At 39.9% G+C, this 20,383-nt stretch overlaps 1 protein-coding gene across 11 annotated transcripts in view; it reads right to left on the bottom strand.

Annotated features, from left to right (window-relative positions):
- tead1b (TEA domain family member 1b) overlaps positions 1-7,374 on the bottom strand; it is a 45,090-nt gene extending 37,716 nt beyond the window's left edge. For 4 of the 11 annotated variants that reach the window (XM_047580501.1, XM_047580502.1, XM_047580508.1 and 1 more), the window contains exons 1-2: positions 7,136-7,372; positions 6,558-6,687 (exon numbers count right to left, since the gene is read on the bottom strand). The gene's annotated coding sequence lies outside the window, so the exon portion shown is untranslated. Of the gene's footprint in view, positions 1-6,557; positions 7,004-7,135 lie in introns of those variants that run through there. The other 7 variants (XM_047580503.1, XM_047580509.1, XM_047580507.1 and 4 more) reach the window with 4 other exon arrangements.
- Positions 7,375-20,383: the final 13,009 nt, after the last annotated feature.

The raw sequence follows: 20,383 nt of genomic DNA, 5'->3' as shown, positions 1-20,383 counted from the left end.
CCTTTGCATAATTATAACATCAATGTCAGAATTACTCTATTTGCCGTAAGAAGAAACAAACTATGAACATTTACAATGACAGACATGACTAAAATTCCACTTTATCTCATTAAAAACTAATTAATTACCTTGAGGAAGGCGTGTATATTGTATGGCACTGAGACTTTGACAGCAGGTCTCTGAGGACCTTGAGATGCACAACACACCAAAGTAAAATTAACCAAAAATTTATGGAACGCTTTTAGAAAACTTTAACACTCAAACTGAAGTTGAGATATGCAGCCACCACTAAAAAAATTAAAATTAAAATTAAAACGAGCAGGTAAAGCAATTAACACCAAATAGTCCAAACATTAAAAACGTCTTTTAAGCAAACATAAACTATTGCAATTTCTGAAATGTTGAAAAAAAAGAAAATGGAATGGATGGCAGGAATTTCACATTACTGTTATATTCTGTCACTAAATGATACAAGAATTTAAGGGCAAACCACTGTTTGAGTATTGAATTTTCCTTTAGATCCATGAATAAATCCACAGGCTTAAAGTACAAACAAATAAGTAAGTCTTGCAATGCCAATTTCCAACGGTCCTGGAGAGTCTAGAAAGCTTACTTATGCTGCCTCTGTTATTGGCAATGGCCTGGTGTTTATTTCATGCCTCTTTGAACTGGCAGGCTTAAGTGCCGTGAATCTGTCTGATATCATCTCTCTCAAATGTGAAGCCTACATCCCACTACCCAGCAACCATCAGGCCACTGTGGGATCAATCTTTGTTTGAGATTGATTTACAGGTTCTGTCAAGACAGCCCCTCTATACCTGCCTCAGACTGAGAAACAGGTAGCAACAATATGATCTGGACAACATCAGAGGTGTCGTCTGGCCAGAAAAGAAGCATAGTCAACAGACACAAAATTGACTGAAAGAGACTAAATCTGTTCTTCTGAGGATAAATCCCTGTCCTGTCAGTAATACCAAAACAAATAAAAAAAAAAACACAATTTACCATTCAAACATGAAATGTAATGAAAGCTCAGGGGACGTTTGCCTATCAAAAATTTGCAGTGCATTCCAGACGGCATACGCCCATGTCACAGTGGTGTGGAGTGCGAGCGGAACACATAAAGCTCAGGAAATTAAAGCTGTAAATAAAGGTCCGTCAGATAAAGGATCTCCTGACAGTTATGAGAGCAGAGCAGGCCGAGGGCTGGCTGCTGGCTCATCCTGGACGCGTGCGGACGGGCATGAAAAAACAAATCACAGTGATGAGCATGAAGGCCACAATTTGCATTTGGCGCTGCCAATTCACAGTGACTTTCATCTCTTTTCTTCTGCTCTCTAGCCATCGTTTATGTCCTGTATACTTCTTTGTTTCTGGTTCCTCTGCTGTCATCTTTCTCTCGCATTTCTTCTTCCTCTTGTTAACTCCTTCACTCCACTACACTGGACTTATCTCTAAAACACAACATCCGATTTAGCCGCCAGGTGACGTTATCAAAATCAAATGTGTCTACTCAAGTATGACACAACTACATTACTACACTGTGTGTGGCCTGTATATGTGCCTTGAGAGTAACCAGTATTTACACAAAAAATATGTTGCCGTTACCATCATAGTCATAAAGACAAACAGGTATTTTTTATTTAGTGTGATACTGAGACCGGGTTTAGCCCTAGGAAGCTTTTGTTTGTGTATTTATACCTCAAATTTCCCCAAACATTTTGATTAAAATGTCACGGCATACACTTTTCTACAAGAGAGTGAGTATTTTGTTTACTGTGGTAAAAAAAAAAAAACATTTTTCCACATTTCTCCTTGTCATTATCATTATTATTATTATTATTATTAAGGCTAAATCACTGCTCCTTCTGCTATTTTTATCATTCAGTCTTGATCACAGCCAAGTCGAAAGCAAAGTTATCTTGTAACGCTTTCTGCAGCTACAACTGTTAGGTTAGATGTTAGACCATGCTTTTGTTCATGTGAACATGGGGGGTGATTTTATGCATTTTTCCCTTTAGTCCACAAAGAAATGCAGTTTTAGTTCAGTGAAAAGAGACCTTTCGGAAAACTCTTTCAAGACCAACATATTCAAAAACTCACAGTGGGTGTCGACATCTAATTTGTTTACATAAACGGACTTCGTGGAACAGCAAAAACTTGCCTGTGCTGACCGCTACATCGCTGCATTAGGTGAGATGTGCAATTAATAACAGTGATACCCTCATCCCTTTAAGGCTGCGTATGCTCTCGTGGTGCGATGAAAGATGTATTGTTGGTTAACAAAAAAAAACAACCCGTGTTGGTGATGTAATTAAAAACCAACAACTCCTTGTTGAAAACGCACACTATTTGGGCCTATTCAACAGACTAAACAAGGGGGGAAAAGTTTGGACAACACAGCTCTCCACTGCAGAGCCCTGGCTCGGATTCCAAACTAATTTACCAGGCACAGACTGCATATTAATGTTGGGAGCTCACCCTCTATTCTATCTGTGCCTCGGCTGAATCCAGGGCACCTTCGGGGCAGAGAGAGCCGGCCTGATCTGTGTCTGTCACAGTAACAATACGGTGACCATTGGTGAAAGGTCTTGTGGGAATTTATTACAAGCAGTGACTGGGGAATACGGTGCCCGAGAGACTAAATAGCCCGCATTTGAATACAAGCCACAAATTATACATGGTTTCAGTAAATGAAGTGATTGTGCACCTCTGCTCTATGGCTTTCTCCTTTCACGAGTGAGAAGCTGAACACCAGAACCACTACTACTGTGGTCAGCAGTTAGAAAGGAAGTTGTTGAAGGCGAGATTTCCTGCTTTCATTGTGGTTAAGAGCTGAAAATGTTTATAGTGGTTTCAGAAACTGACTCATCAACTGATTCATGGAGTATATATTGTTTTTGTCTGTGTGCAATCATGAGGCGAGTCATTTATTCCCCCCCCACCGAACAGGACTAGAGGGAAAAGTACATGTGCCAGCATCTAAATAACTTCTGAGGCACTACACATTAATAATGAGAGGTTGAGACATTACGCTGTCTAAATTACTTTTTTCCAGAACAAAAGATGGGGAGTAGCATGTGGTAAACATTATAAGGCTGTAATATTAAATTGGTATGGCTTCAAAGGGTCATAGAAGCTCAATCATTTGGTGCTCTATTAAAAACTAGAAAGCCTCAAACATGATTTGTTTTATTGAATGAAAATGCAACGTCTGCTACTACTTAAGCAAAATGAAATAGACTTCAACACAGACTTCCATAAGTATGCACAAAGAGGGAAAAAAAAAATTGTGTCGCACTAACTAAGGTGGTTGACAGGGCCAAAGTGCGTTCGGTAGCTGGCAGTCATTTTATGGCTGCAGTACTGAAGCAGATTTACTTAGATGACGTCAGTGGCTTTGAGCCAGCTTTTCCTTTTTGGTGGCACTCTCGGCTGGCCTCAGTGGGCCCTGCTCAAACTGCTGAGCAGCAGCGCATACTCTAAAATTCCCTTTCTAGACCAGGGTTTACCTCAGGGCACACACAGTCTGGAAGCCTGCAGGAGTGTCCTCTTTTTAAAGCGCGCTTTGACCACAGAGAACACTGATGTTTTCATGTGATTCCACCCCTGCCACACATCACAACTAATTACACAATTAATGACTCTCCGTCTAGATTCAATTACAGATCACAGATCTTTTTTCAAGCCCAGAATTTTCATAACAAAAAATAATATTGTGTATTATCATTTCAATTAAAAACGTGGCACACACAATGTGTTCACATTCCCATGAGTAATTACACCCGCCCTCCCAACAAATAGAAAAGATGCACCTACATTTGCACATTCATTTCCTGCTCATACATATGGCGCAGATTACTGTCAAAAAACAATGTGGAAGCCGGCCACCAAAGGTTTTACCTGTTGACTAACACACACTGTAAATCTGAGCAAGACATAACATCTGACAATTAAAATCATGTTAACAACAAGTCAAAAACCCTTTTGAATATGGAGAACATGACCCTTGATCAGAGCACTCGACCATAGCTCTTACCCCAAATGCATTTGTCACTATTTCAGTTTTGACATGATTGCATAAACACTACGTTCAAATTTGATCTTCTTCTGTTACAACTCCGGAAAGACTCAAAAATTATCTATTTCATAGTAATATTCACAGAAACGTATCACTGGCAGATTGTTAGGACTGACTGTATCCCTTAAGAAGTTACTATTAAAAACAGCCTGAAACCAGGAAACCAGTTGAGGATATTCTAAAAATTGTACTTGTGATGATAACAAGGAGGATTTAATGAAGAGTCTTTTTGCCTTTGCCTTGTCATTACAGGCAACTATTGCTATATCTGAAATAAAATTTTAAGTGTATTAAGTATATATGATCATATTATATACGCAAAGTTTTCTCAAAAGAGACAGACATTTGTATACACTAGACTGTGAAGACCCCGTCACTGACAGGAGAAACAGCTTTTTTTGCATAGTAAAAAAAAAATAACAGTGAGAATCTATATTTGTCATGTTGTGTTGTCAATTACAAAATGAACACAAGACATTTGACAAATGACTGGCCAAAATGCAGCTCTCTGAAGATTAACAGGAGAAAAGAGGAGCTTCACTCTCCTCCAAGAAGTAATGCAATCCACTGTGTGCTTCACAAAAGCACATTATTCTGTCCACACTCCACAACAGATAGACTACACTCTCTGTAGTCCTCCCCTCTGACCTCAGCAAGGCAGTGTAAAGGAACAAAAACCTGAACAATGAGGCAATGTACAGATCAGCCCTTTCTCTCTCTGAGGTTGATCTGCATCTGCTTAATTCTCAGAAGTGTGGCGCATAATGCCATCTGAGCTACACATTAGTTCTAACAATAACACGTTAAACCAGTTTTTCTTTTGCACATGACTAATTCAAAATCATCTGAAAACGGAGACTGAATGTAATGCAGCAGAAAAACTCACTGTCACAGCTTTGGTGTAGTGTTTTTCACAATCTTCACAAGTAGTAACGGAGAGAGAGTTTGAAAACTTCTAGTTTCAAAGGTGAACTCTCATTTGGTCAAACAAAGACAACATCCTATTCTTGCACAAATGTAATGCAGGCTTCCGTCCAACAGGTCCACTGGTTGCATAAGCTGAAAACAAAGCACCTACTTCTACCCCGTTTTTTTTTCTTCTTCAGAGCCTAAAGATTTACACTGTGACATGTCTGGGTTTATGCCTAACTGCATTCAAACTGTTTCCAGGAAATGAGAGCATTGAACCATTAAAAACAAAAAAAAAAAAAAAACACTGCGTCTTTCTGTCTCTTTGTTTTCTATAAAGTTGCATTAAATGTTCAACCGTAGTTAACTGTGCGAACACCTTTCACATGATCAAAGCACATAACTTTTGCACTTGCCATAAGCAGCTGCTTTCACGATAAAAACACAAAAAGCGAAGGGAGTAGTGCAGTCGTACTGTCGGAGGGGATTCTGTTGAAGCACCTATTTTTAAAAGAAATTCACTTTACATTTGTATAGCTGTGTCACCCAATCTGCCAAGCCTACTTTTCATACAAAAAGGCCACTCTGGGAGACTTAAACCTACCGAAACCGTCAGGATCAGTGTGACTGGACGGCTGGCCGAGATACGGAGCGGGAGCGCTGGCAGGAGCAACATTTATTTTATCATTCGCAGCTAAATTAACGAGGCACAAAGACACCTTGACTGGATCACCTCAGAGCTGTGGCCTCATCTCCAGTTTGTGCGAAGCAAAGGCGACTATTTAGAGCTGCAACTGTTCAGTTAAAGAGCAGACGCAAAGAGAAGCCAAAGTGCGTGGATTTAACACCCACTTTTCTTTTTAGACTAACTTTACTCCAGCTAATGAAAGCATTGGCCTTTTCTCATCCCTCCCTTTACATAATAACCAGCCCCCCCCCACACATACACACACCCCCCACCAGAGTCCACAAAAAGTAATGCGGATGAAATCACTGTAAGGAGTAAAACTTTGTGACACACAGCTGGCCTGCAGTTGGGGGGAGTTCAGTTTTAGCTGAGCAGGCATTTCCCAAAGGAAGGAAAAGGACAACAATGAGGGAAGCTCCAACTAAAAGCTCCACAAACTCCACTAAGCAGCTCTAATTTTATATAAAGCAACATACTACCCTCGTGCTGTTTGCACTACATGCATTCATAATGAGATACCACTGTATGCTAATATAATGCATTAGTTTAAGCTCATTTTAAGCTAATTTTTTCTCATCCACAAGGCAAACAAGATCACGTTAGGCCCCTTTAATGCTCCACACAAGCCACTCAGGAACTGCATTTTACTACAGGTTTTGTGTCACACTGGCAGATCGTGGATATGAGTTGAGGTGGGAGCGGCAGAGAGGAGTTTTAATTTGTTTCCCAGCATGAAACAATAAAGGAGTTACTAACCTTTCTCTTCGGTTCACTCGTTAGTTACAGTAACAACATGGAGAGGAGCACAAGGACAAGGGGAGACAAGTCACACACACGCACACATTACACACACAAAATAAAAAAATAAAAAATACTTACACAAAACTTAGATGGCGATTTAAAAAGGCGCCGTCAAACGTGCCGAAGCAACAAGTCTCCCGGCTGTGTTTTCTTCGAGGTGGTCCGAAAACGCTGCGGTGAAATCTCCAACAACTCCCGGCTGAGCCAACTACGGAGAGGAAAACAGCAACGTTTTCAACCGTCATCTTGTCCAAAAAACTGTAATTCGTGCCGTGTTGTTTTTACTTCATCCCGGATCCCACTGCGACTTTCTAGGAGTCTGACAGTGGGTGGCAAACGGCTCCCGAGGCTTTTATAGGGGCGTACGAGCAGGCTTCTTTTCAAAAAAATGTGAAAAATGTCAAAGATTTTCGCCGCTGTGTCAAAGCCATAGGCTACAACAGAGTGTTCAAAGTGAGCACCCTGTTGCAACAGCGGCCATCTATCTCCGCGAAGGAAACAAACGACCTAACGTTGCCACAAATAAACACTAAACAACCCCAAATAACACTACATTTTAATACAATGTGCAGTATTTCCAAAAAGACGTAAACTAAACCCCCGTGAGCAGAAGTCTACAACCAGTTTGAATGCCTGCAACTACCATTGAAACTTACCTCGTTATTGATATCTCATATAAAATGCCCCTTTCTTTAGGTAATGTGATGTTACTGGGTATTTTGAATACTATGTCAAGTTATTCTGGTGTTTCTGGGCCAGCCAGGAAGGTGTAGGTGAATCGCTTCGCGAACTGACAGAGATGCGAAGAATGCTCGGAATGAGAAGAGGAATGAAATGAACGCAGGGAGCGAGTTTGCGCCGGGGCGGAGCGAGAGGTGGCGTCATCCCGAGCCCAGCAGCCAGCAGGCAGCCTGGGCAGCAGGCAGCAGCGGGGACGGGGACGGCGAGGAGGAGGAGGAGGAGGAGGGCACTAAACATCCCGGGAGCTGACGCCTTCAGGGACACGACGAAACTCCGACTTTGCAGCTTCGAACCCCTCTCGTCAATGAAAAGAATCCAAGCACAACCCTACTACTACCAGTTTCCTTTCTTATTTTAATGATATAAACCGCCTGTCCCGACTTTTTATCCGATATTTTACCAAATGCCATCTCATTAACATAAAATCTTTGAAATTTCCTGTAAATTGCCCAAACTAAAGTGCATGTAAATCATACACTTAAACAGACACGTAGTCGCCTCTTCCCATACCTATTATTTAATTGCAAATTTCAATATATATGTGTGTGTGTGTGTGTGTGTGTGTGTGTGTGTGTGTGTGTGTGTGTGTGTGTGTGTGTGTGAAATTTAAACTAAAAATAACATCAGATCAATTCTGACAGATAAAGTCACTCACCACTCAGATTTTACATACTTCAATTGTTGCGACTTCAGATTTCACTTTCATCCATGTGGTATTGCTGTTCACCCACAATGCACAAATTTGTACCTTCTTTCTGATCTTGCCGTCACCTGCCATCGCCACATCTATCACCATCACCCTCTTCTGCTCTTTGTCCACCACTGCTCTTTGGTTAAGCCAGGACTTGTTTGTCAGTCTGGAAGATGAAGACCCACAGAACCTTCGCCCTGTTGTTCTCATCCACCTTCTGGGACTTGGATAATTCTATTCCATACTGGTTACAGGTGTTCCTGTACACTGTGCTGGCCATTTGTTTGTGCCTCTTCATGTATGCTGACCAGGCTAGCATCTTACACCCTGCTACTATGTGCTAGACTGTCTCAGGGGCATCTTTACACTGCCTACACCTTGGGTCTGATCTACTCTGGTAGATCTTGGCCTTTATGGCTTTTGTCCTGAGGGCCTGTTCTTGTGCTGCCATGATTAGTGCCTCTGTGCGTGTGTCAGTACAGCTTTCTCCAGCCATTGGTGGGTTTTCTTGATATCAACTACTTCTTCAATTTGACGGTGGTACCTGCCACGTAGGGGCTTGTCCCTCCAGGTTGTCTACTCCTTTTCTTCTGCACTCTCATCGGATTTCTGTTGTCTGAGACATTCTCATAGCAGTTCATTTGGGGCCATTGTCTTGATGTGGATTTGGATTTTTGAAGTTTCATCCTGGACTGTGGCCTTGATGCTCACTAGTCCTCGGCCTGCCTCTTTCCGCTTAGTGTATAGTCTCAGACTCTTGGGGTGAAACCCTCTGTGCACGGTGAGGACAGAGGTATATAAAAAGTAGACTAAAAAGAAAAACATGACATGATACATGACAAATATACTGGCTGAGTCTGACACATCAGCATGAGTTAATGGAACAGTCTGAGCTTATATGTCGGCTTGAAGTTTTTTAAATCTATATTTTTTAAACAAAGGTTTTTACCTTTACACACTCCACATCATAATAACCAACCATACTGTATATGCAATGTGTTTGCAACAGGCCATGGCCTTATTTCTATTTACAAACCTTCTGGATGCTCAAAATATAGACACATTTATCACATTTGTATTATCATTAAGTTGACCAGATGGTTATAGATAGAGAATGCAGCCAAAGACACAACCATGGTCCTGTTTGAACAAGCCATCCATTAGGAACCAATGTTTTGATACCAGTCCTTCAAAAGAAAGGGATCTATGAGGATGAACGACTGCTCCTCTCAGGACATCCATCAACACCTTTTTACATCTGTCTGTGCACGGTTAGCAGAGAGGGAGACACACATGAAGATGTATGATTTAAAAAGGACTTGATACAGCATCGTCTTTTTTATTTCATAATCTGTTGCACTTCTCACATCACAATTGGAATGAGTCCTCGCTGTCAAGCAGCTGTTATCACCTAAACTAAGGACCTCAGGCAAATTATTAATCACAAGCAGGCAGCTGGATGTCTTTCATAGGACATCCTTCCCTTTTTCCAAAGATAAACAGAAGAGTGTGTACCTCCAGGAGCTCAGGTAGAACACTGGTAATTCATCAGCTGACAGGTACTTTTTAATTTTAATCTAGCTGTATCCTAAAAGCTCCTCTTTACGTGTGTCAGAATTCAGAAAAGGCTCTCATGCAGGAACTCTTCAGACTCACAGTGTGCCTAGCAAGGATGGCATTTTGTAGGTGACTGAGCCAGAACTAAATTGTGGATATACAAATTAAAAACATACAGCCAGTCCACAAGCCCAGAATGCACCAAAGCTGCTCTTGTAACACCACCCGGCTGTTGTGTAACAGGGTGTGGCCACATGAGCACACTGTACAGGTGGCAGATGAGACAGGACAGATAAATATGTCATCAGGGAAAGAATGAATGAATGAGTGAATGAATGAATGAATGAATGAATTATGTGGAAGAGTCACATATTCAATGTATCAAATCACACTTTATTTATATAGCACTTTTCACGCAAAAAAGAAAATGCACAAAGTGCTTCACAAATAAAAACAAAACACTCAAAGTGTGTTGAAACACACACACACACACACACACACACACACACACACACACACACACACACACATACACATACTCACACCCATATACACACTGAAAGGAGGACGCTACCTTTAAGGGGGCCTGTCCACGCAGAGTGGGGGCCCAGCCCCTGTATGTTTCAGACAGCTGTGTCAGGTCTTCCATTTACAATCATAATGTACTTTCTGCTATTAAGTTAAACCAAGTAACGCAGTCAACACTTACACATACCTACTTAGCCTACAAATGTTAAATTTAAATTTAAAATGGGACTGAACATGTCATGAAACAGCCTCACAACCCTTCAGGAATTACACTGTAATAACAAATACATTCAGTCTGCACAGCAGGCTTCTGTTTTTAGGTCTTTTTGCACTGATTTGTTTGCCAGTAAAGGCACAGAGTGCCTCACTATTAATAACTAAGAAGTGTGATGAGCCCAACACCAGATCATGACTTAATAGGGTGTTTTCTTTCTGTCTGTGGTATATGTCTCCTTATGTTTTTTCTATTCATAGCTGAACTGGTGAACTAGGTTACATTCTCTAAAATGAAAACATATCATTTCTGTTCAGCTGATGGTTTTTTTGAATACAAATATATGGACCTACGGAAAGAGGAGATGCTCATGCATTGTGAGCCATGTGTATTCAACAAATATTGATGTAAGAAAGCTGCATGCTGTGGGTTGACTGCTCTGATTTTAAATCAAATTCTTGACCAATTTCATTGGTCTTACCAACAAAAACTTTTTAAATCATTTCATACATTTGTCATAGAGGAATAAAAGACCTCTACGTTTTATGTACCAAATACTGTATGGATTTTGCCATTGCTACACAAATCTTTCTAAAAAAAAAATCTGATAAAAGCAAAATAATCTTTATTTATGTGTCTGCTAAACTGCCTCACTAATGCCTCCACTCTGCTGTATAAGTCTCTGCATTCATGCTGTTTTCAGCTGAGATAAAATTTGTCAGAGTACCCTTATTGGTAAGCCAATTTGGGAGCTTGGGGACATGGTAGATAATAACAGCTTAATCATTAAATGCATGGTTCAAAGAACACCAATCAGCTGTTCTAAACCAGTGAAGCTATAGTTTCTTCACTGCCACCCTCATTCATGTCTCCTGGCTTGATAAGGTTTGTCTGTGCTATGGCATTGCTTTGATTTGAACCTGCTCCCTCTTAGCGAGGCCATGGTGCAATAGAATTAACCTGGTTTAGTTCATTTCAGTCCAGATCTGTGCGCCCTCTGTTACTGCCTGGCCTGGTCTGGTTCAGCTTGGCCTGCAACCCCCTCTAATCAGATAGCAGTGGAAGGCCAGGTGCTTTCCTGGCTCTCAGCTTTGACTGCTCAGCCAGCCATACATGATTCACTTCATTCAGAGATAAGAGAAGGACTAGTGAGGGGCACTTACTGGTTAAATGAATAGGAGTGGAGGAGCCCACATCTCTACCAACATAGCATCTAATTATTTCATAGATGTTATAATGTAAATCATCTGAAGAACTTATTGCCACATGGTTTTCACACGATCAAATATTACATAGTCAAGTCATATATATATATATATATATATATATATATATACATATATATATATATATATATATATATATATTATATATATATATATATTATATATATATATATATGTATAGAAGTACCCCAACCCCAATGGGCCACACCACAGAAGGTGGTTGAGAACTACTGGGCCAAGGTTCTGTGGGACACCAGCTTCCAGACTGAAGTCTTGGCTAACCAACCAGATGTAGTGGTGGTGGACCAAGAGCAGAAGAGGGTGGTGGTGACAGATGTGGCGATAGCAGCCAACACCAACATCAGAAAGAAGGAACGGATAAAGGTTAAGAAGTACCAAGGGTTAAAAGAGCAGCTGGAAAACATGTGGGAGGTTAAGGCTAGAGTGGCTCCAACAGAACCCGGGAACGACACTTGAAGCCTCAGTCCAGAAGAGCGCAGTCGTATGAACAGCTAAGATACTGCACAGAACCCTCAAACTCCCAGGCCTCTGGTAGAGGACCCGAGCTTGACAATGACGCAGATACCACATTAATTTATTTTAGAATTTGCTGTGAATATTTGTCCATGGTTTTAAATTTATTTTTCATAAGACCTAACCAATATGCAAAGAGTTATCACGATATGCATTTACAATAAATGGGACAAAGGGTTTCCATGGTCACAAAACATCTCGTTTCTTGTCTGTATTTTTTCATGTTAGGGTCTTTTTTGGGTCATTGTAAATCCCTGAATGTGCCCTTAAGAGCAGTAGTACTCTTGAAACTTACTTTGATAAAGCAATAACATTACAACATCACCCAACTTGCAGTGTATTTGAAGAGTGTTAAAGTCTGAATTTAAACCTATCATATGGACCTCTGTTGTTTGCATCAATCCAAAGTTTAGTAATTTTTTTAAATTCAAAGACTTCAGTTGTCAAGCAGTTTAGGTTGCTGAGCCTATGAAATGTCATTAATTGAACTTCTTTAGAGATCGTAGAAAGCACAGACGTTTTCTGGCATAATGTCGCTTCACTTTGGTCACCATGGTAACCAATCATTTATCCTGCTGGGATTAAAGGGATGGGATCAAAACAAAATGCTCCACCTTCACACATGTCAGCTGGCCATTCCAGTCCCCGACAGTCGAACATGGGAAAAATCCCTGGCTACAAATCAAAGGTCAAATGGCCGCAACTAAACTGTTACTGTACAACCAAGCCTGCTCCCAGTAGACCACATTACTGCTGTATGTTTAATTTCCTACTTTTTGTATTTATTTAATGTTTACTTTTTCATCTCCTATGTGCACCATCCTTACAAATGCATGCTGCTGCTACACTGCTAATTTCCTGACTGAGGGATGAATAAAGGATTATCTTTTTAACGAAACATGTCTGACGCACAACCAGTTGTCCTCCCAGTCATTAAACATGACTCTATTACACAGCTGGTGTGTTGGTCTACAGTTGACCATCAAATCATTCTGATAAGAGAAAATTACTGTTGTGCAGAAATGTAAGTCCTTGCAGCCTTTTTTTTTTTATTATTACTGCTAATGGCAATAATGGCATCCATTTTCTTTCTCGATGTACAGTGAAAAACTACATAAGCACATACTTACCTTAACAACATTGTTTGATATTACATGCAATTTGATAAATTCTAGTTTTAGTATTTGATATAAAACTGAACATTGCATGATAAACAACATCCCTATTGGGAAAATAGTTGTAAAGTCAAGTGTGAGCCGCTCTTGTTTCTGCCTCACACTCACATAACTCTGTAACAAGATACAGAATATACCTGGCAGCTAGTGTAAGATGGTCTATTTAAGCTGTCACAACTTTGCTTGATCTTTTTAACTTATTGCAACAAGCATTAGAAACTGTAATGAAATAAATTCAACCACTCATCAGTTCAGGGGATATATGAATGAAAACAACTGCAGTCTAATGTAACAGTCTTGAACTACTACTATGTTTTCAATTTGGAGGGTGCGGATTGTAGTGTTATTGAATTGCATTGTGTTGTACAGACACATAATCCCATTTTAGTCAGTCAGCTAAATAACACTCAAACATGTTTGAGCTTAATTTAGTATAGTTTAACAGCACCTTAAAAAATTATCAAATTAGAATATTTTGTACTCAATCATATTTTGTTTATGTTTCAACATAAGCTGAACGTGATGAAGGTGGATTTAGAGCAGAACTGTTATATTAGAATGTATTAGTGTACCTAATGAACTGGCACATGAGTGCATACAGGACATATACGTTATTACACTCACTTGCATATATACATACAGTATATATATACAGTATGTAGTGTAGTGTATAAAGTGTATGCAACAACACAAATGCTTCCACAAAAACACAGATTACACACCATATGAATGTATGTAGTATGTGCAGGCACAACAGATTGCAAGGGAGAAAAATGTGTCATTCGATGTAATTAAGTTCTCACAAAATCCTCACTAATGCCAATTCCACTCTGATATGCTGCTGCAGCTGTTTGGGGGAGTTTTTTATCGCTGTTAAACAGTTTGCATACCTGCTCGTTGCCTACAAATCTCTTTATCGCTATGGCAGCTCATTTCAAAGGTTCTGCCAGTAGGACACACACATTAAAGACGGATTGTTGCATAACCAATGTTTAAAATGTGATTATGACCAGATGTGCACTCAGATTGTATCTGAGGCAGAGGATTTTGTGATATCACATGGATGCATGTTTTTAGAGCAGGGCTTTATGTCCTGCCTCTTAAAAGGAATCAGTGCATCATTGAATTTTTGCCATCTGGTAAAAATGCAGTAGTTGGACCTAAAGTATGATATAACTGATTCCTGTAGCTGCTACTTATGAAGGTGCTCGTAGTTAAAAGCATATTGTGGCTTTCAAAGATTTTATGATACCATTGCTGGTGCACAACCTCGATAGTGAAATGGACTTAAAAAAAAAAAAAAAAACATCACTAGCAACAAATGTGCATGTTGAAATGCGGAAAGAGTGGTGTTGATAGGGGAGAACAGGTCATATTTGATAGATTCTCCTGTTCTGTGGTCTTAGCACAGATCAATAAACAACAAGTTCCAAAATCTCCAATAGACATAAACTACTCATCCCCAGTAACAATCTTGCCAAGCGTACCTTTCTGAACGTGCTTTTTTTTAACTGCTGTTGTTCTACATAAAGACAGGGAGGACTATGGTCTTAGTATGTCCAGAGAGGCTTATTTGGTATGAATACAGTGGTATATAAAGGCAGGAGTGTAATTACATCTAATGGCTGGAAATGCTCCTGTTCAAGACATCTTGGCGTATGATGTCTGATTATGGGTGATCATTTTCTGCTTTTTGGTGAAAAGGCACCACATCCAGGTCTTGGGATTTACTGACGATAGTGGTTCAGAACAATGGGCCATTGAAATGCATTGTCACTATCCCAGCTCAAATGTCAGCGGATAAGTCTGGCTAGAAATCCACGGCTCAGTTTATAGCAGCACCCTCAACCAAAACTAAGAGCAGTTGATATGATGCTATGAACTGGAATAAACCTTGAGCAGCAGTTTATTAATCAGTCAAACACAAAATACACATGCACTGTAAGAACAAGGTGCATTTCACATGCAAGAATCACTTTATGGTCACTAAAGTCCTAATTATGATGTTTTAAAATGGAACTGTCAAACATGAAATTTTCCTGAAAATGACAAAAAATGATGTTACACTGAAAAAGAAAGAAAAGACTTCTGTCATTTATATTTTGTTGCATAAACTCTCAATGTATTGTGTGCAAGGAAAATAAAGTCATTCTGATTCTGATACATCTTGAAGAGAGGACAATGTTTTCAGCACTGTTAATGTTTAAAAGTGAATTTATATACATATGATGTCATGAACACGGTTATACTTATAGGATGGAGATCATAAACAACAGCGCTGGGCCTTGAAAAAACAGTGGACAGATGATGCAGCTGTGCAGCATGTTATTGACATGGCTTCCTCCTCTCCTCCGCTCACGTTGCAGGTGGTGAGGCTAGGAGGCTAGGAAAGAGAGTGAAGATGTATAACCTGGGAGCAGTAAATTAAGGAAAATAGAGAGTATATCCTGTCTGAGATCGGTGAAGGAAGATGTACTCAGATTATTTACTCGGGGAAAAGGAGCAACGCCATAATGTAATGATACTAAAGTTAAAGTTACCAAGTCAGCACATTAAAAATTGTATTTAAGTAAACTGAGCAAGTACTTCCAGCCAAAATGTACTATGTGCTAAAAGTGCAGAAAACTGCCCTTGTAATATTGTTGTATTGTACATTATGGTAGTTCAAAGGTCAAAGGTCAGCTTCACAGTGACGCCATAATGAACGGTTTTCACAAGATATAGTAGACTACATAAGTCTGAGACAATATGTTCATGGAAGCTTACACTAATACACTGCCGCAAATCACAAATTTGACACATACGGGGCATAGAGTCTGGATGGCACACACCATGTTCCTTCCAGCAGGAAACTGTTCAATGTGTTTGAACCTAGAAAAAGGACAGACCACTCAAACCTGGAAAAGGCAAAACACCGTTGAGACATACATTAGAAATGAAACAAACGAACGGTGGGAGAAAGAGACTGAGACATCAGCGATCAAGGGACAAACATAGAGGTCCCAGGACCTGCAGCACAGAGTAGACAGAGTTAAGAGCAAGCACATGTGAGGAGAACACAGGAGGAAGAGGGAGAGAGATGCCCACACTGTCAGGGTGTTCATGCTTCAAGTAGTTACTATAGAAACTACACAACTAGAAACTAGAGTTGTTAAATTTGGTGGAATACAAGAACATTTTCCAGTAAATTATAGTGGAGTCAAAGTAGAAAATTGGTATGAAGTACTTCATGTTTATAATACTTCAGGGAAGTCATATTTCACCACGGCTGACAGCAGACACGACAAGATAGTCGCTGCAACACTATCGGTACTGTCGTTGCACTGTACTGTCGCTGCATCACTATACACGTGTTGGGGTATATTGCGATACTGTACACGCAGAAAATAGCTTTATAAAGCCTTCTGTGGCTCCAGAGAGAGCTGTGATTTGATTTACCTCAGTGTTTTTTCAATTTGAGGCAAAACACACTGAAAATTGAGCCAAGCTGCAGCCTAGGATCAGTGTAGCAGGAAACAACAGGAGGACGCCGCCTTTCTGCAAAATGTAAATGGTAGACGTGCGGAGAATCATCACATTGTAATGTTTCTTAAAGGTCAGGAGTTGAAAGCAAAGTGCATAAGTACAGGCTTGAAACTGAGAGAGTTTATAAAGCTGTTGCAGGACAACAAAGATATTACAGGATAGAAGATATTCTAACACTCACCGGGGTAAGAAAAATCTAATTAATTACAGAATGGTAGACGGGATGAATGCCTGTCCTTTCTTTTGTATAACTCATCACGGTGAGACTATTAAAACACACAAAGCAAAAGTATCTTAGAAAATTCAAGAAGGCAGTGTTACAACAGATTCACATTTTAGATGTTGGTAACTCAGGAATCTGCTATGTTGTGAGTCTATAATTTACAGTCTCTGCTCTGACAGGAAAGTATGAGTTCATCGTACGATGTATTAATTTTCGTAGTTTGCAGACATTTGATCCATAAACTGTATATAAAAGAGTATTTTTTACAATAAGACTGAGAAATGTCAGTCATGTATCGGGACTGATCCCATTCCGGATGTGATTTGGTGTGATTGGCTCTAACCTGGCTGTTACTCACACGGCATCGGAGGATTTTTGAATAAAATAAGAAGCTTTCTGGAATTCTCTTGCAGTAAAGATTTCGTAGGAATGATGCAACTAGGAGGAGGTTGGTTTGCAGTCGATATGAACACTCTGGATACATTTGGTCAGGTAAAATCAAGCTGCAGCAGTGGAAAACAAAGAATGCTGGGCAGGAAAGCTGAATGCTGGGGAAGACTGAGGGAACCCGGTACCTGATGAGCAGGGCTGAAGACTGGTGGACGTGGCCAGTGTGAGGCCACAGGAGAAGAGCGACAGGAGGCTGATGAGCGTCCGCAGCAAACCGGTGTCCTGCGGCAGGATGCTGGCACATCACTAACAGGCAGGTAAGAGGATTAACAGGCGGGAAATCAGGGGGGAGATTCGCTTGACGACAAGGGAACTTGCCAAACAAAGCTTATAAACTACTGAGCCATGAGAGGTAACTGGGGAGTAATCAGGAAAATGCAAAACAGGCGGGGCTCACCTCACCCAATAGTTTCCCTGGTGGTAACATTTTAGCATTACGTACACCTAACAACCTGCTAACTAACTGTCTCTCTTGCTAAAACTGGATTAAAACAGCCATTCCCAGATTTGTAATATAACCCCTATCAGTATTCTTCTGATCATCAGCTGTGTTCACACAGAACTCTTCATTTGTTCAAAACTCATCAATGAACAATGAAGTTCATGTGTAAACACAATAAAAGAAAACGTCTATTCTCTACATGCACTCTGTTCACCCACAGGAATTATTATTGTTCAGTTAAAAATGGAATTTTTTCCCCAACTATTGCATCTGTCCTGAAACATTTATTATGGGTGATACTTTCTAGTTTTTCAGGCAAACGTAATACACATGTAGAGAGATTTAGGAAAAAAAACAACAAAACATTTTCATTGACTAACTGGAGAGGCAGGGCATAAACTTAGAGGTTTGGAGAGGTAGATTTATTTCAAGGCTGACCATGTGCTTGCCTGCTCCTTCCCCGGCAGAGGGACAGTCATGCTTGTGCAGCTGCAGCCTCTCAAGTCCAACAATACCAACAACAATTTAAAAAATTATCCTAATGGAAAGTGTACATGGGTAAACAAATTACTTTATAGTCGTTTTGATGAAATCCTACGTTGCAATCTATTGTGCGCACAGATTATATTAGTTATTCACTGCACACTACACTCCAAATTCATAATGTTATAAATTCACCACACACGCACGCACACTCACTGTAGGAAAGGGACTGGAGAACATCTAAAGCATGTTCCAATTAGTTGATGAAAGCATCTCCAGAATGCTGTATACTAAATACAGTACAGATATTTGAAGTCTTATGTGAAGAAAAGAAATGTACTTCCCTTTCTAAACTCATGTAGTGCATGTATGTGGAATGCTATTAAAGAAAAAAAAGAGACATTTTTTATCTAAATGGATTTCTGTTATTCCATTCCCAGGTCATATCTATCTATCTATCTATCTATCTATCTATCTATCTATCTATCTATCTATCTATCTATCTATCTATCTATCTATCTATCTATCTATCTATCTATCTATCTATCTATCTATCTATCTATCTATCTATCTATTTGTCCGTCTGTCTGTCCGTCTGTCTGTGTCTATCTAGCAGAAAACTAATTGTTCCAAAGGTTATTTAAAATCTGCAACAGGCAAACGGAGGCAATCCCAAAATCCCCCGACCTCACATCCAACTCAGCAGCATGTTTCACATAGAGGAATGAACTGCAGAGGTTCGATTCGAGCAGGTTGATAGGATTTTTTGGTTCAGATAAAAGCGAAAAATGTGAAGGTTTTTGGTCGTGCTGAAGGCTGTCATGTTTGTACTTCCTGATTTGGTTTTTTAAAAAAATGCAATTACAAATGTTTGTGTTACGCTCCGAGCACCTGTAAAGGCTCAGAATGGGGCGGCATACGAATTGTTCAAGGATCTTCAACGGCTTTTTTTTCTTCAGTTAATATGTTCGGTTAATAAAATGTACGGTCCCGATTTAAGAGGAGATTACTGAATACTTTGTGGAATATTTGCAAAATCAAGAGGGATGAAATTTTTAAATACTGCCTGCCAATGAAAAAGAATGGTAAATAGATAGATACTTTATTTAACCCGAGGGATGACAGAGCAGCAAATAAAAGAGAGTTTGTAAGGGTCAATTGATGACCTTAATTAGTGAACGCTGTTTGGTTATGGGCTTCTGTCTGTTAACTTCCAATCATGTGTACACAAATGTATCAACAGTTAGAATTTTGAAATTGCAAAATTCAATTCCAGTATTTCTCAGTCGCTTTCGTACGTGTCTTGAATCATCCGCGCCATTTGCAAAACAGTAAGTGCATTTCTCTAAACAATTTGTGCAAATAGCAAAACACAACGGCTTACCAGCACAAACCTGTCTCTTGCTCAAAATCCTTAGTTCATCTCTCAAAAGTAAATATCTGTGTCAATGATCTGTCGTCAAAATTACAAGTCCTTGTGTCACTGTGTATGGATAAGACAGTCAAATGGCTCTGACGTGTTGTCAGTATAACAGTGTACTCTGGAGGGATGTTCTGATGTAAACTAAAGGTTTGATGGCAGTTACTGTAAATTGGAAGTTACACCTTAGTGTATGTGTGAGACTGGTCGAGATTCACATTCACACTTTCACTGTTTGTACTGTAATCTGTTGACAGACACCAAGACATTATGATACAGAAAGGAAAAGACAGCACTGCATAGCACAAAGACAAAAAATAAACAACAACAAAAAAACAAAACAAAAAAAAGTAGAAATGTGAACAATCTCCTTAGGGATAACTGTGCTGTAGGAAGTGGTGGCCAGTCTTCCTACACCACCTGACGTTCCTGTCTGTTGGGCCACAAATCCACATCCACATCAGCGTAGAGGTCCCACAGCATGGAAAGGATCTTTTAGAGTCTTATCCAGCCTCTGCAGACATCTGCTGTGATGTCATCACACATGTGCATATGGCAGTCATATGTGGAAAAAATATAGTAATGCAGACGCAAAACTCAGTATGATAAGATGTCACATACAAAGTATACTTACTGTATATTGTAAAATGCAAGTGGAATACTGTAATATTGTATGAAGCATTACAGAGAGTATA

The sequence above is a fragment of the Mugil cephalus genome, chromosome 3 (genome assembly GCF_022458985.1).
Source record: "Mugil cephalus isolate CIBA_MC_2020 chromosome 3, CIBA_Mcephalus_1.1, whole genome shotgun sequence".
NCBI classification, from domain to species: Eukaryota; Metazoa; Chordata; class Actinopteri; order Mugiliformes; family Mugilidae; genus Mugil; species Mugil cephalus.
Note: the sequence above shows the minus strand (reverse complement) of the source record. Positions and strands in the feature narration are given on the sequence as shown.